The sequence below is a fragment of the Stegostoma tigrinum genome, chromosome 5, assembly GCF_030684315.1.
Source record: "Stegostoma tigrinum isolate sSteTig4 chromosome 5, sSteTig4.hap1, whole genome shotgun sequence".
NCBI lineage: Eukaryota > Metazoa > Chordata > Chondrichthyes > Orectolobiformes > Stegostomatidae > Stegostoma > Stegostoma tigrinum.
Window position 1 is genome coordinate 82253680 of NC_081358.1, and position 16859 is coordinate 82270538.

At 39.8% G+C, this 16859-nt stretch overlaps 1 protein-coding gene across 21 annotated transcripts in view; it reads right to left on the minus strand.

The window, feature by feature from the left end:
- The window catches only part of dlgap1a (discs, large (Drosophila) homolog-associated protein 1a), a 715152-nt gene that overhangs the window by 234507 nt on the left and 463786 nt on the right, over positions 1–16859 (minus strand). For 2 of the 21 annotated variants that reach the window (XM_059646099.1, XM_059646095.1), the window contains one exon: positions 3895–3955. The exons of the other annotated variants lie outside the window; for them this stretch is intronic. The gene's annotated coding sequence lies outside the window, so the exon portion shown is untranslated. The remainder of the gene's footprint in view (positions 1–3894; positions 3956–16859) is intronic. 21 annotated transcript variants of the gene reach the window in all.

A 16859-nucleotide genomic window follows, 5' to 3' on the forward strand; every position in this document is an offset into this window, starting at 1 on the left:
ATGTTACTCTAAAATGCATCTCATACAGAAAAATCACTCTTTTAAAAAATCCATTCAAAAATATAAATTCCCTCCAGCAGTTAATCTGTTTAAAAAACATGCAAAGATTGATTTTACTAACCACACTAATGACAGACAATCCTTTCTTAACCTCATAAACCTGTCAAAATGTGAACACAGCTTCTTGCACCAGAACTTTTGAGACTCTGCCAAGCATTCAATAACTCTACAGAAATGGAACAAACTAAATGGTCTTCTCTTCTAAGCTGAGATATTCTATTACCTAAAAAGACCAAAAGCCAAAAACTTCTCTCCAAATGAAGTCTGCTGAAAGTTTCTCTTTCATTTTATAAAGATTCAGGGTATGTAAATCACTTCAGACTATTATAATAGAGGTCTTCTTCAGTTTCTGATGCATATGAACACTTTTTCTAATGGGAAAATCATTATAATGAATTTCTACACATACACGATGTTGATCAATGTAATTATCAGCAAACCTTATTCATTTCAGTAGAAAATACATCTAGCCAACAACAGTGCATCTCACATTGAAACTTCAGGAACTTATTTGTATAGTATATCAAAGCTTGGTAATGAAAGAATTTCAATGTAGTTTGCAATTTTTCCTCTATTTCCTCACTTGAAACTGGATAATTCCCATGGTTCACAATATCTCATCTTGTGAACCAGGTCTTCCAAAAGAAACCGTTCTAACTCCATGAAAACAAACAGAGTTCTAAGAAGCCCACTTGCAATAGAGTAGTATTGCACAATGAAGGGTCCCCATTTACATCTTATCCTGAGCCACAGAAATTCCACTGGATAGAAAAGAGGTCAGGAATCTTGGAAGCAGATCCTGTCTACCAATTTGAACCTCCCCTTCCACTATTCGTGATGCAATACAGATGGAGGCATTAAAAGTTGAGACTGTGTCCTCACAACTTGCTTTCCTACCTATCTTTTTGCCATAAAATCTAGCTAAAATACACTTGGTTCCTTTGTACAAATCATAATGTAGTTCAAAAATAGCTAATGTCCCAGCACGTGGCCACCTGGCATGCCATTAGTTACAGCTTCCTTGAAAATGACTTATTTATTATGATTCCCAGTTTAATTTTAGTTCAACAATTCACTATTCATACTAAAGACCCATTCATAAAGCCATGACTTCTTACATTATGAACTTTTATATGCAGTTTATCATACTTTTAGAGATTCAAGTACATTACATCTACTGGTTTTCCTTTAATACCCCCCCACTTTTCACAGCCACAATGAACTTGTTATGGGAAATGAGTAGGAAAGTGATGACGTTGGCCATGATCGTATCAAATGGAGAAGCAGGCTTGAGGGGCTGAGCTGTCTACTCCTGCTCCCAATTCTTACGATTTTATGAACTCTCAGCAGGAACATTAGATCAAAGGCAAAGGCTGAAAATATTTCAAAAAAAGTAGTAAGCCTAAAGATTGGGAGGGTTTCAGAATTTTGTACAGGAAGATCAAGAAACATAGCAGAAAACTTGAGTGTAGATTAAGTGCGATTAAGATCACGATTAAAGTGACTCACTATGGATTTGTGAAAAATACAAGTCTGTGGAGTTTTTTTTGAGGATGTTATTGGGTAGATGAATAAGTGGAAACCAGTCAATGTAAGCCTGAACTTTTGCAACAAAAGGGCCTTCCTGTCATGGCAAAAACGGTAATCGTCTAAAAATCAGAAGGCCCATGCCTGAACCAGGCACCTGCCTCTTTTGCAAGGGCCAGAATGGGGGTGCTTTGTGATTCACACGTGTGCACATTATGGAGGCAACTGCCCACAGAGGTCAGCAGCTGCCTTCCATCCATGTTATTTGGGGGAGCTGGGTGTCTGAAACATGACAAATGCAGTGAGGGCTGATAGGAGCTGGTCGGAGCTTTGTGGAATCTCTTACATAGCCAAAGTACCCCTTTGAAGAAGTCAGATACTATTAGTTATGATCCCACGATACTTCTGTAGAAGGTCTAATGCCATTTGAGAGAAGAAAAGCGTCCTTTGGAGGAGGTAAGTTCCCCTTTAGAATTGTTAAAAGTAGCCATGAATGTACATAAAAAATACATAATGCATTACTGTCAATCTCACTGTCAAAATTTGTTAGAAATTGGGATCCCCTTTAAAGCTGAGTTATTTTAAAGTATTCCATGTTTAGTATTTCCTGCACAGCATGACACCTCTTTTAACTGTGTAACGAGCCATCTACAGATGTAAATAAAAAGATTCTTGGGTGCCACATTACCCAGTTGTGAAGGCAATATTCAGACAAAATAGCAAAATAGTGAAATAGTAGGCTTTTGTTCTTCCAAAGAACCAAAACTAACTTTTAAATGACAGTCGGCAATAGTTCTCCTCACATCATTGTCATAACTGCTTGTGGTCATTGGCTGAGTTTGGAAATGTGATCAACACAATATAGATTGCCAGGCCTCAGAATAAAGTATTTCAACAGTGGGAGGTAGGAGAGAGTGGGCAGAGGGAGGTTCCAGGGGATCGAACCACTATCTACTTAGGAGAAGACCAGGAGTTACCCTACATCACCCTGATTAAAGAACAACTTTGCTGCTACAAAGACTACTGCAAAAGACATCAGAGATGAACACTCCACCACTCCAAAATCATCACCCCTGCTTCTCAATTCTAGAGAATGGCTTCTGGATCAGTGATCTGTCATGGTTGTGAATTTTCTTTGTCTAATTAACTAATGTGTCATGTCTAAATGCTACTGCTTAAGCTCAATAAGCTATCAGAAAAATGCTGCAATTATTGACTGCCTATATTAATTAACTACGATCATGAACCCTCCAAAATCAACAAACTATCAAAAGTAACTGTCAAAAGGACTTGACAAAGGTGTCAATCAAAAATATCCAAAGCATCTGGCAACAGGACATACAAAAGTAACAACAATGACTGTCAAATACTGTTGTAAAACAGGGCAGTAAAGATGTCAAGGCATTTAGAAGTCCTGTCCTTTAAATCTTTTTGACAAAATGTCTGGGGTGTTAAATAGAATCATAACTTGCTACTTCACTCTTTCTGTTGACATCAACCTGAGGACTTACATCTACTAGATTAGTGCTCCTTGAGGGATTTCATGACAATGCATTATCACAGTAGGATGTTTGCAAACTCATAGTTTGGTTATCAAATGGTTATAGATTCTTTTTAAACGGAGTGTCATTTCTAATGATTATTGTTATTTGTTGTTGTGCACTGGGATGAAATATTTGCTGTTATAAGCCTTTTCATATTTGAAGCAATGTAAATGTAGTAAATATATTTTCATGATTCACAGTGATACTTAACAATAAAGTGAAATTTGTAATTTATATTTTCTACTCTATATTATTTAATCTCAGTGTGGTTTCAGATGCTGGAAAAGATACAGTCCATTATAAATATTTCATAGCAGAGCACAGTGACAGGACAGATTCAAAACTGAAATCATGCTTGACAGATCAACTCAAATTTTTCAATGATATAGAGTTGATGAGAGGAAACTGGTGGACGTGGTTTACTTGGATTTTCAGAAGTACTTTTGATAAGGTCCCAGGTAAAGTTAAGGTGCAAGGGATTGGGGTTAGTGAGCCTGGAACACAATTGATTGGCAGACAGAAAACAGGTCTAATGGTATTATCACCAGACTATTAATCCAGACACCTAAGTAATCCCACCATGGCAGCTGGTGGAACTGGAATTCAAAAAAAATCTATAATTAAGAATCTAATTATGACCATGAAGCCATTGTTGATTGTCAGGAAATCCCATCTGGTTCATTATATCCTTGAGGGAAGGAAGCTGCCATCCTGCCCCAGCCTGTCCTAAATGTAACTCCAGGCAAATGTGTTTGGTTCTTACCTGCCCTTGGGGCAATTGAAGATTGGCTATAAATTCCGGCTGAGCGAGTGACACCAGCATCCTGTGAATGAATAAAAAAAGAGGGCCTTTTTCTGAGTGGCAATCAGTGATTGGTAGAATAGCACAGGAATCAGTACTTGGACCCCAGCTATTCTTAATATATATTACCAACTTAGGTGTGGGAATCAAATGCAAGAACTTGATGTTTACAGACAATGCAAAGCTGGATGGGAGCATGAACTATAAGGAAGACACAGAGATGCTTTAGCCTATTTGTACAAGTTGAGCGAGAGGACAACTGTGTGGCAGATGAAGTATAATGAGGATAAATGTGACAATATCGACTTTCGCAATAATGAAAATGTAGACTATAATCTGCATGGCAATAGATGACGAAAGAGGGAAGTGCAAAGAGACCTGGATGTCCTTGAACACCAGTCACTGAAAGTAAGCATGGTTGTACAGCAGGCAGTGAAGAAGGTAAATGGTATGTTGACCTTCATAACAACAGGATTCAAGTACAGGAGCAGGGATGTTTTCCTGGCCTTGGTGAGAACATACCGAGAGCATTGTGTGCAGTTTTGCTTTCCTTCTGAGGAAGGATGTTTTGGCTATGGAGGAAGCGTAACAAAAAAATTACAAGATTGATTGCTGGGATGGCAAGGTGAATATAGTGAGAGAAACTGGATTGGCTGGGACTATATTCTTTGGAGCTTGGAAGAATAAAGGGGATTTCATCGAAACTTGTAAAGTTTCCTGTAACAAGGCTGGACAGAGTAAACACAGGAAGGATGCCCCTGATGACTGTAGAATCCAGAACTATATAGCTGCTGGTAAAGATTCCCTAGCTTCTTATGCCTTTACCTTATGGAAATAGAATATTTTAACTTCCCACCTGAGCAGTTTCTCCTGGAGTGGTAGCGATATGATAAATCAAATGAGGTCAAATTGTTTAGTATTTATTCACTTTGGTTCATTTTGGCCGAGTAGGCAAATGACTAAACTAACCAATTTTATATGGTGGAAATCATGTGCGTCTTGTGGACTTCCAAGTTTGAACTATTCAGTCAGGCTGAGCTGGGAAAATAACTTGATGCAAACTACAATAATCAGATTGTATAAATAGTTCTGAGCAGTGTTTCCTTTGAACTGATAGAATCTGAAAGCGCTTTCACATTCTGGGACTCTCAGTGCTAATTTATTATTCATTCAATATATCCTGAATAAGAAAACACAAGCAAAATCATCTCAAACTTATATCCTAATAATGATGGAAAATGAAGGTCAAATGCGATAAATCTCTCACTTATGGTGTCTCTCTGTAGTTTTTCCTAAAGAGAAATAATCATATGTACATATTGAGAATGATCAAAATTCAAACAAGTTTGTTGTTTATTTTAATTTAAAATTCTGTTTCCCATCCACATTTGTATGTCTTTACTGAAATTTCATATTTCTTTCTCTAGTTCTATTAAATCAAATACATTGCAATGCTGATAACTGTCAGCTACAATGTATTTTACTATTTAATTTTTGTGTCTCCTTTACATCCACATATTCTTTATTTGTTTGCAGGGAATAAATCCATTCATATTTTATTAACACATTTTAGTAGCTTAAAGTTTAAAAAAGCTTTCCTGGCTCTGGATTCCACAGTCATCAGGATCATCCTCCCTATGTTTACACTGTCTAGTCCTGTTGGAACTTTACAAGTGTCTATGAGATTCCTCTTCATTCTTTTAAACTCCAGTGAGTCCCAACCAATCCAGTTTTTCTTACTACAGCAATGTTGCCATCCCAGGAATCAAACTGGTAACTCGTTGTTGCACTTCTTCCAGAGCCAGAACATCCTTCTTCAGAAGTAGAGCAAAACTGCACATACTACTCCATAGTGTGGTCTCACCAAGGCTTGGTGCATCTGCAGCAGGACATCCCTGCTCCTGTACTCAAATCCTCTTGTTATGAAGGCCAGCCTTCATAAACGTCTTCACTGCCTGCTGCACCTCCAAGCTTACTTTCATGGATGGGTGTTCAAGCACATTTGGATCTCATTGCATATCCCTCTTTCCCCATCTATTGCCATTCAAATAATAGTATTATATTCCCAAATAAGGATGGTAATTGGTTTGAAGGGGAACTTGCAGATGCTGGTACTTATGTGTCTCTCTCCTTGTGCCTTGAGATGAAACAGGTCATGAATTTGTAAGGTGCAGTCAAAGGAGATTTATGAATTTCTGCAATGCATCTTGAAGACAGTACACATTGTGAGTGGTGGAGTGACTAGATGTTTGTGGATGTCGTACCAATTGAGCGAGCTGCTTTGTCCTGAATAGTGTCAAGCTTCATGAGTGTGTTGTTCGAGCAGCTGTAATCCAGGCAAGTTGGGAGTATTTCATCACACTCCTGACTTATGACACTATCCTGAGAAGCTCCTTCAGAGATATCCCTGAGCTGTGATGACTAAATTCCAACAACCACATCCATCTTCCTATGTGCCAAGTACAATGTCAACTATCAGAGAGAATCCCTCCTATTCTTACTGACTCCAGTTTTGCGAGTTCTCTTTGATGTCACACTCCATCAAATGCAGCTGTGATGTTAAGATGGATCGCTTTGGAATTCAACTCTTTTGTCCATTCTTGAACCAAGGCTGTAATGAGGTCAGGAGCTGAGTGACCCTGACGAATCACAAACTATGTATCAGTGAGCAGGTTATTGCTGAGTGTGTGCTGCTTAATATCACTTAGCTTGCCTGTCTATTATTTAAATTCTTCACCCCAAACCCAAGCTTTAAATAAAATTGATCAGATACTTTTACAACCCTCTGCATTCAACATTCAGGTCAAGAATACAGATCATAATGGCTGCCGTGACCTACTTTTGTGGATGGCAGCTGTCCCTTTCACAGTTCCTCCAGATCCATACTTATTTTTCCATCTCTTGTCTCATTTCCTTCTTCTCTTGTCTTGCATCATCATCTTTTTTTCAGATAATCATTCCTGTTGTACATCCGATCACAGACCTTACATTGTGGTCCTGCTGCCACACCTCTCGACTTGCTTAAAATCTGTGACATCCCAAACATTTCCCAGTTTAGCCGTGAGATTATTAACCCAAAATAAGTCCAGGGTTTTATATGCCCTTCTCCTGCCCCCTGTCCCCACCTCTGTGGAAGTGTGCTGACTGGCATGGGGGAAGGGAGATTAAAACTGAGCTGGCACTACGCCTACCACAAACCCACTTTGTTGCGGAATTTTACTAGTTGACGGATGGTGTCAGTTGGACTGCTTGCTGCGGGCCAATTGAAGCCATTTAAAGCTCCCCTCCTGCTGCTGTCCTACTGCCATTTTGCTTGTGGCATGTGTGCCCATGCTGTGCTGGCAAAAGCTGCCAGATGAACCCAAGCAGTTTCGATGTTGGCTGGCTTGGAGGAGTTTCCCCTGTTTGACAACACTGTGCGCTAGAGAGACATCCTCCTTCCAATGGAGATGCACTGCCCTGGCCACCCGATTATTTACCTCTCATGGGGCTGTCTAACTGATCCCAGAGAAACTGCCCTGCTCCTTTTGGAATGACATCTCCAGTGATCTGAGCAGCTGTGATGGCTCCTGGTGGCGCTGATGGGATTGAATAGTTCCCAACCATCTGTTCAACCAGCAGTTCAGTAAGAGGGACTTCCTCTTGGTTGGGAATGAAAGCCTTGACCTCAACTGGTGAACAGTTTCAAACTGGGTTGGGCTTGATCCCCAACCCTCAGCACAGGAATGAGTCAACAGTCACTGTGAATGCCCTGGGGTCCTTGATCTCCCGGGAGGTTTGCCTCTTCCTGTTACAAATCTGATTAATGTGATGGACCATCATGCAATGGGGCTTTGGAGGGCTCTCATTAGCTTTCCAGCAGGTAAATTAGACTCCACTGCTCGCACTGAGGTTTTCCGCAGTGTCTTAAGTCTAACATACCAAATTTGTTTTGTGTCTGCCTGTTTTATTTCTTTCCCTCCCATTTAGAACAGAGAATTAAAAGTAAGTAAAAATGGATGCCAATATAAGCCCTAGGAACTGATAAGGTACAATCAAAAATTAATGGAATTAATTCTATTCATTTTCTCTCATCACTGCTTGCAGTTGCATCAGACTGAGAGAAATAAATTTACCCTTTTTAAGATCACAAGATCTATCATTGTCACCCTTATTTAGAGAGCTCACAGCGCGAAACAAAATAAATGTTATAGTTTGTATGAAAGTTCACTAGCATAGGACTTAATGGTCTTAAACCAGATGGGAAAGGGGCAGTGGTACTGTATAATAAACGATAAATACTATTCAATTGATTGAGAATGCAAACCAAAAACCACTCAGTTATTAACCAAGCATTCAGAGCCAGTGGTTGGCCATTCAGGAATATTCTGTCAGATTACTAAAAGCTGTCAAACAGATTTGATTTTATTTGTGGGGTTTAAGTCATTGTCTGGACAGTTGTATCCAGCCAAAACAGGAGGAAGTATTTATTTAGTATTATATTTTACAATGCTCTGTTGGAGTGAAGGACATTATTGTTTTACTACGATCGATTATGCAAGCACAGTTATTTTTACATTGACGTCTGGAGAAGATTATCGAACATGATACGTTAATGTCTTGATTAATTTTAAATCTATCCACTCACGTGAACATCAAAAAATGTTATGTTTGCCATGTTTTCCTATAACTTGGCTTACACTTGAAGGTCTATATAGCTGACATACACCTTGCATTTCAATACCAGGTGAATGCCTGTGTTTTGTAGCTTCATAATGTTTTAATCATTATGTAAGTAGATTCTTTATAATTATACTTTTGCTATTCTTCAGAACTGAATTTGAGATTTTACACATCACCAGAATTTGCATCTTAACTTCCCTTAGATGTGGCCAAGCAACCCACTCAGTTATATCAAACTAATGGGTAGCTTCATCAACTAGACAGCAGGCATTTAAGAAGAGACAATGAAAAGAAAATCATTCTGTAATGGGGAGGCAATTTTTCCAATTAATGCTCAATCACTGAAGATTGTAACAAATTCCCAAGAGGACAATAGCCTTGAGAAGAAACATTAACATTTCTCATGGGTGCTTGGAAGGATCACACTAAAAGTTTTCAGGTTCTAAGACTTTTATTGATATAAATGAACTGGAAGAAGCACTGTCCAAACACTACTCAATAGGCAATTTGTACTTTAAATTACAGAAATGATCTCCATTTAACCTTTACCCCAACAGAAAATCCCCTCCATGGTTATACTGTACTCTGTTATTTAAGCAGATACTGCCACTTCCAGGACCAATATTATATGAGCTCCCAATAGGCTTAAATAAATGTTCTATCATTCTCCTGATCAGTAGGGACCTGGAGTTTTGATTGATGTCCATCCATTGTTTTGTCACAAACTTCCCACATGATGTCCTTCTTAGAGATAACAGACAATTTTCTTCAGATACAGCTGTGAATTATAATGGATGACACAAAATTGATTTTTAAAAAAATCTTCAATGGTATCAGGGCATAACTGGGCAGATCAGGATTTGTTGGACTTCTCCAATTGCTACTTAGAATGTAGTTCAGAACTGTCTTCTTGAACTTTTGCATTCTATGCACCATAGCTGTATCCACAGCGTTGTTAAGAAAGATCCAGGATTTTAATCCAGAAACAGTAAAAGAATGAGATATGATTTTCGGTTAGGTTGGTATATGACTTGGAGAGGAACTTGCACATGGTAGTGTTCCAATGCATCTGCTCATCTTATCTTTCTAAGTGGTGGAGCGTGCTGGCTTGGAATGAGCTGCTAAAAGATGTTTAATGAGTTGCTGCAGTGTACCTTGTAGATGGCACACACTGCTGCCACAGTACATCAGCAGTAGAGGCAGTGGGTGTAAGATGACGAGTGGTGTTATGATGATGGACGAGAGTAATTCAGCATTATTTTCACTTTTGTTCCAAATTGTGTTGCTTTTAAAAGCAGACTTCTGCAGAAAACTACGCACTTACATTCAGTGACTGGCAAAGTCGATAGAATTTAATAGAGTGTTGCACATATAAATAATCAGGGAGTCTTCACACAGGGAGAGCCTTGACAAAAGGAAATAATGAAGAGAGTGATTATCTCCCCGACTCTGGGCAGAAAACTATCTCTTGTAGACATCTGTGTTTTACCCTCTAGGAAAAATAGAGGTTAAAAAGTCAGTTTCAACTCTACTGAAGAGGACTCACAGGACTGAACACTCGTGTACTAGCCTGCGTTCAAGTGTTAACATGCTATGAAGGTCACAGTTGAAGTATTATCCCCTAGTTACCCTTAGTTTGTATGAAAGGAAGTCCCTTTCTGTCCCTCTGAAAGCGGCAAACCAGCTAAGCAAAGGAACTACAAAGCATAACCTACAAAACAATGAATTTTGAAATGTGTCTATTTCACTGCCGACATGTACGCTACTAGTAACCTCCACTGTAAAGGTCCACTCTTCATAAACAAAGAATGATCTTTAACTTTCTAAAAATTATCTTTTTGAACTGACCTCATTTTTGAATTTGTGTTTAGTCACTTACTCTTACTTTGTTTTGAAATTCCGAAACTCACTTTTATTGCTAATTCAATAAATCCTGGTTAAATTGGTTCCTTTTTAAATATAAATTTATTTGGATCTGGGAGAAAGTTACCTACAAGGAAAGGAATGCTTCTTAGTCTTATTGAAGCTCACTGAGAAGGTAGATGAATAAAGAAGGGGAGCCAGTTCATCTCATTCAGGAGCTTAACACTGGGGTATCCCTCTTGAAATTATAATGACTTAGAGAAACTCCCCTGGGGTCAGTTGATAACAACAGAGTACCAATCGAGTACGTCCCAGAAGTTATCAAGTGTCTTGAGTGTTGCCGGAGCAGCGCTTATCAGGAAAGTGTATTCTATCATACTTCTGACTTGTATCTTTTGACAGGTTTTTGAGGAGAAAGGAGCTGAGTTATTTGCCACAGAATTCCCAGCTTCTGTAGCCACAACATTTGTATCGCTGGCCCAGTTCAGTTTCTGGTTAACAGGAGTCTTCAGGATGCGAATAGTGGGGGACTCAACAATGGAAGTGGTAGAGTGTGAGGGATATTCAAGGCCTTATTGTTGCAGATTGTGTTTGAATATAATTTTGCTGCAGTTGATGGCTGATTTTTGTGTTGATAGATCTGTTCAAAATCTACCCCATCCAGCACAATGGCAGTCCCGCCCAATATAATCTGAATTATTGATAATAATTGGCTATTTTTTGCTGTGAACCTCTACTATGATTCAGGATTTATGACTATTTTTTGATGCTTTGGGTATCTTAAGTAGATACATACCTGAATGCCTGTGACTTGCAAAAATGGTAATAATAATACACCTGAGTAAGGTCATCACTCTTTCCAGATATTCTGCAGGCTCGTGAGGAAAGGGAGAAGGATTTCAAAGCATTTTATCTGATGTGGTTGAGCTAAATGATACAGATATTGGTGCACCACCCTGGGAAAAACAGTAAAATTGTTACTGTTAACGTCATCAATACCCTTAGGACTGTTGTTGAATCAGTTTTTGATTTGTCATCTTAGATTATCCAGTACTAAGAGTCTAAACTGCTAGGTGACACATCATGTGAAATAAGCACGAAGAATAAAGAGGAAGAAAAAAAAAACTAGATTTAAATCAGATAGAATTTAAGTTTGAAGTATATATCTGAGCACATTGAGTGAAAGGCAAATACAATTTGATTTGTTCTCTCCATTTCTTTAAAAAAATACTGGAAATTAAGCATAATAAAAATTTATAATTCAGCAAAATAAATTTGCAGATTCAGCTCTTTACGATAAAAAAATGATAGAATCTTAATTACTGCTATAACCAGGCACTGACTGCTTTGGAGTCAAAGTTATGATTCAAACTTTGTGACCGTTTTTTTTTGTATAGGGGATGTATATTAAAAATATTACCATTGCATTAATGCAGATTAGAATGGATTACAGTCATTAGAGCAGTCACAGGATGGAAAAGCAACATGTATTAGAGTTATACAGACCAGAGCAGATGTGGAACATTGCTGCTCATGTGGCACTTTGAGCCAAGACAGCAAGCATCTGCTGATATCTTCCAAACACAATGTGGCGGAGAAATTCAACTTGTAGCCAAATTCGGCACTGAACGTGAATAGAAGGGAAGCTATAGGTGCCTAGAAGACCTCCAGATGCTGAGTAGTCATTCAGGACCAATGAACTTCCCCTGAGTCCAATGGCAAGCGAACTGGTTGACATTGAATGGGCAAGTGCAGCTCAAGGGAAAAGGAGAAATAATTTACTGTAAGTACAAGAAACTTTAATTAATCTACTCTACAGCAATGGAGCAAGGCTTTTGCTTAATTACATAGTCACATTGAGATAACTTATTTAATATCAATTCACACTGAATTGCGAGTAAGCTGTAGGAAAGTTGGAAAGAATATTTCTCTACAATTCCCCAGCTCTTCCACCTTCATTTTGGCAGAAAGGTTGTTGAAGCTAGAGAGATACTATAAATCTCCAAAAGTGACTGTTTATAAATTCTCTGGAAGTTCTGTTGGTGTCAGACGGAAGCTATGATGGGAGACTGAAGAGCCCTGTGGAATTTTAGGGTCCACAATATTTAATCACAAAGAATTAAAGCAAAACATAACTTGATAGATGAACATACAACAGGAAATAATTACATCAGCATATACCTTTTTTGAAAAAGAAACATGAGGAGTTTGTTTTTTGAAGTGGGAACAAGGCTGAGTTCAGCTACAATTTAAAAATAGCGCTCTTGGATGGCTTGTCAGTCTTCGGAAGACTGCACTAAAGAGGATGAGCCCATGTAAGAAGCTGCTGTCTTACTCACCACCTCAACTCTGAATACAGTGGTCTTGATATTAGTACCCTCCTGACATATAGGAGATGAGCAGGAAGTGTGTTGATAAAGGTTAAACTATCAAATAAACAAAATATTGCATTAACCCATCACATATATGAATATTACTGCTTTACAGAGACAAGTGTCAGGGTGCCTAAGTATCATGCTCTGTAATTATTGGGAGCCTCATTTGAGAACCCTTGCTATTCTGACTGATAGACGTTGGGAAATGGTAAATGGGAGTTGCCAAATCTGCATGACAAATGCTTATTCATGCTCTGATTTCTGATTTGCTGCTGTCTCAATGCTTAATACAACCTTTTCCTGAATTCATGTATCTCCTCCCCTAATCTCCAACAATCCCCCACCTCAATGATTTATGTCACACATTCTTGATATGACCCATTCCTGATGCTCAATATCCCACTGCTCAGCCAGATATTTCCTTTATTTGATGTTTGATATCTCATCTTTGATACTTCCTACCCTAATATTCTTTCTCCCACTAAAGGACAAATCTTTACCTCATTGATGCCCATATCCCATCACCCTGATGTCTAACATCCCCCCACCCTGATGTCTGATATCTTACTGACAATTTATCCAATGTCCTCTGTCTCTCTGAAGACTAACTGCCTCATCACATTAACTTTTATGTGCTCAATGTCTGTCGTTCCCCTCATCCTGATGTCTGTTAGTTTTCCCAAGATAATGCTCAGCTTTTCTCCTATCTGTAATGGTCCCTGAGTATGGTCTATACTGCTGGTTTTGCTCTCACCCAGGTAGGAAACAATAATGAAAATGTCTGCAAGCTTGCTGTGTCTTGTTGGCTATTTCTGTCCTCCTCCACACCCTTCCTGTTGCTATCATGGTGTTGGATCTGCTGCTGACATTTGTTTCAAAGGACATCAGCTCTCCTCTAATTTGTTGTCATTGCTCATTGGAATAACCATAGATTATTCAACTGCATAAGCTATTGCAATTCAGTCAGTCTTAAACTCATCTCAGAGATATCCTTACATTTGCACTGTAGTGGGGTCATTGGATAATAATCGGGAGCAACAACACTGTCTGCTTTTACCTTCCATGAGATTATAAAGGAACTCATTGGCGCAATCCTGCTGATGATATATCTGAGAGCAGTCAATTAATCACATATGGGAATTGAACTCGGTGCCTTCCTGGTCTCAGCCACTCAGTAGATAAATAAACTCATGGAATCATTTGGGTTTTGATTAGAAGAACATTTAGAACTGTGAGTTGTGGCGAAATGCTGCAAGTATGACTTATGAATAGCAAAATGAAAACAGATTGCAAACTTATTTAAACATTTGCAGTTATGGTTATTTTTAAGCATCAAGATTGGTCACAGGTCAAATATTACTGCTGGTGATAACAGCGAGGGGACATTTATCTGCTTTGTATGACATCCTTTTGTTTATGAATTTCACACAAGAATTAACCCTCCATTATTTATTCCACAGGCAAAGGAATCTTTAGCAAATATCTTAATTCACTAACACCAAAAGTAACACTCAAATCAAAATACATTCATATGTTTAACAATTGGACTTTCTCAGGTACATCAAATAGCACTCTTTGGCAAATCTCCAGAGCATCTTGATATTTCAGAAGCAATATGGAAACTATAAAAATGCCTGTTGCACAGTTACAATATAAAAATAGACAAATACTAATTTGTTGAGACTCTGACAGCTGCAGTCTGAGACACCATCTGTTGTAAGGTGAGATGCTTTCCAACTCCCTATTTATACGCAGTACAGTCAGTAATCTGTACAAATTCTGGAAGTCTTCCAGTCCTGGTTCAGGATTTGGGAAGAAGTATAATGGCCACTGTGCAATGGTCTTCAAACCTATCAATTAGCTCAATAGGAGGTAAATTTCCAGTAGTTCTACCACATGCCAATTTCGAATCTTTTATTTAACTGTTGAAAGCTTCTGCTTTGACATACAAAACATCTGTAATGAGGTCAGCCAGGTGGAATATATAATAAAAACTGAAAGAACTGTAGATGCTGTAAATTAGGAACAAAAACAAAAGTTGCTGGCAAAGCTCAACAGGACTGACCCTTTCTTAGCTCTCTGATTTGGGCTGTTAATCTGGTCCAATCAAGGAGACCTGGCTGACAGATGTGAACAGGAGTGTCAGAGGTTCTATTCACTCTGAGAGCTGGCTCTGAGGGAGCTGGATCAGTGTCAAGGACTCTCCACATGTAAATAAAGGGTGATTTTTGGCACTAGGATACCAGCCTCTGTGGAGTTATTTCAACAACAACTTTGCACATCTGGAGCAACCCACAGTCTTGCTTTTCCACCTGCATCAGTGATATGGAAGCCCAGAAATTCGAAAATAGCAACTCCAAAAGAGGACACTGGGAGACTGAACATACCATCATCCCCGTTCCCAAGAAAACACATGCAGTGTGTCTTAATGACTATCACCCAGTGGCTCTGACTTCAATAATCATGAATGCTTCAAGAGTCTGTTCATGTCCCACATCAACTTCAGTCTCCCAACCTGCCTCATCCCCTACAGTTTGCCTACTAATGTAACAGATCCATTGAGGCTGCCATATCCCTAGCCCTGCACTTATCCCTGGAACATCTGGACAACAAAGGAACCTACGCCAGACTCCTGCTCATTGACTACAGCTCTGCCTTCAACACCATTATCCCTTCCGGACTGATCTCTAAACTGCATGACCTTGCAACTGGATCCTCAGCTTTCTGACCCATCGGCTGCAATGAGGGAGGATAGGTAACTGCACCTCCTCCACAATGACAGTCAACACTGGAGCCCCCCAGGGATGCGTCTTCAGCCCCCTACTGTACTCCCTGTATACCTATGACTGTGTTGCCAAGTTCCGAATGAACACCATCTACAAGTTCGCTGACGACTCCACTGTAGTGGGATGGATATCTAAAAATGATGAGTCAACAAACAGAAGCGAGATAGAAGGCTTGGTGATGTGGTGCCATGAAAACAATCTGTCTCAATGTCAACAAAACCAAAGAACTGACCATCGACTTCAGAAAAAAAGGAGAACATGCCCCCATCTACGTCAATGGAACAGAGGTTGAGAGGTGAAGCGCATCATGTTCTTCAGAGTGATGATAACTGATGACCTGTCCTGAATTTCCCACATAAATGCAACAGTCAAGAAGGCACAACAATGCCTCTCCTTCCTCAGATGGCTCAGGAAATGTGACATGTCCGTAAGATCCGTCAGCAACTTCTACAGATGCACCATTGAAAGCATTCTGTCCGCTGCATAACAGCCTGGTACGGCAACTGCTCTTCCCAGGACTGTAAGAAGCTACAGAAGGTGGTGTGCACAGCCCAGACCATCGTGGAAGCCAAACTTCTATTTACGTGGAATAGAATCCAGTTTACATGGATTCTGTTCACACAGCTCACTACTGCAGAAAGGCAGCCAACATTATGAAAGACAAGGACCGCAACTTTCCCCCCGCAGCGGTCGAGAACGCCCTTGACCGCGTCTCCCGTATTTCCCGTAACACATCCCTCATACCCCGCCCCCACCACAACCGCCCTAAGAGGATCCCCCTCGTTCTCACACACCACCCTACCAACCTCCGGATACAACGCATCATCCTCCGACACTTCCACCATCTACAATCCGACCCCACCACCCAAGACAATTTTCCATCCCCACCACTGTCTGCCTTCTGGAGAGACCACTCTCTCCGTGACTCCCTTGTTCGCTCCACACTGCCCTCCAACCACACCACACCCTGCACCTTCCACTGCAACCACAGGAAGTGCTACACTTGCCCCCACACCTCCTCCCTCACCCCTATCCCAGGCCCCAAGATGACTTTCCATATCAAGCAGAGGTTCACCTGCACATCTGCCAATGTGGTATACTGTATCCATTGTACCCGGTGTGGCTTCCTCTACATTGGGGAAACCAAGTGGAGACTTGGGAACCGCTTTGCAGAACACCTCCACTCAGTTCACAGTAAACAACTGCACCTCCCAGTCGCGAACCATTTCCACTCCCCCTC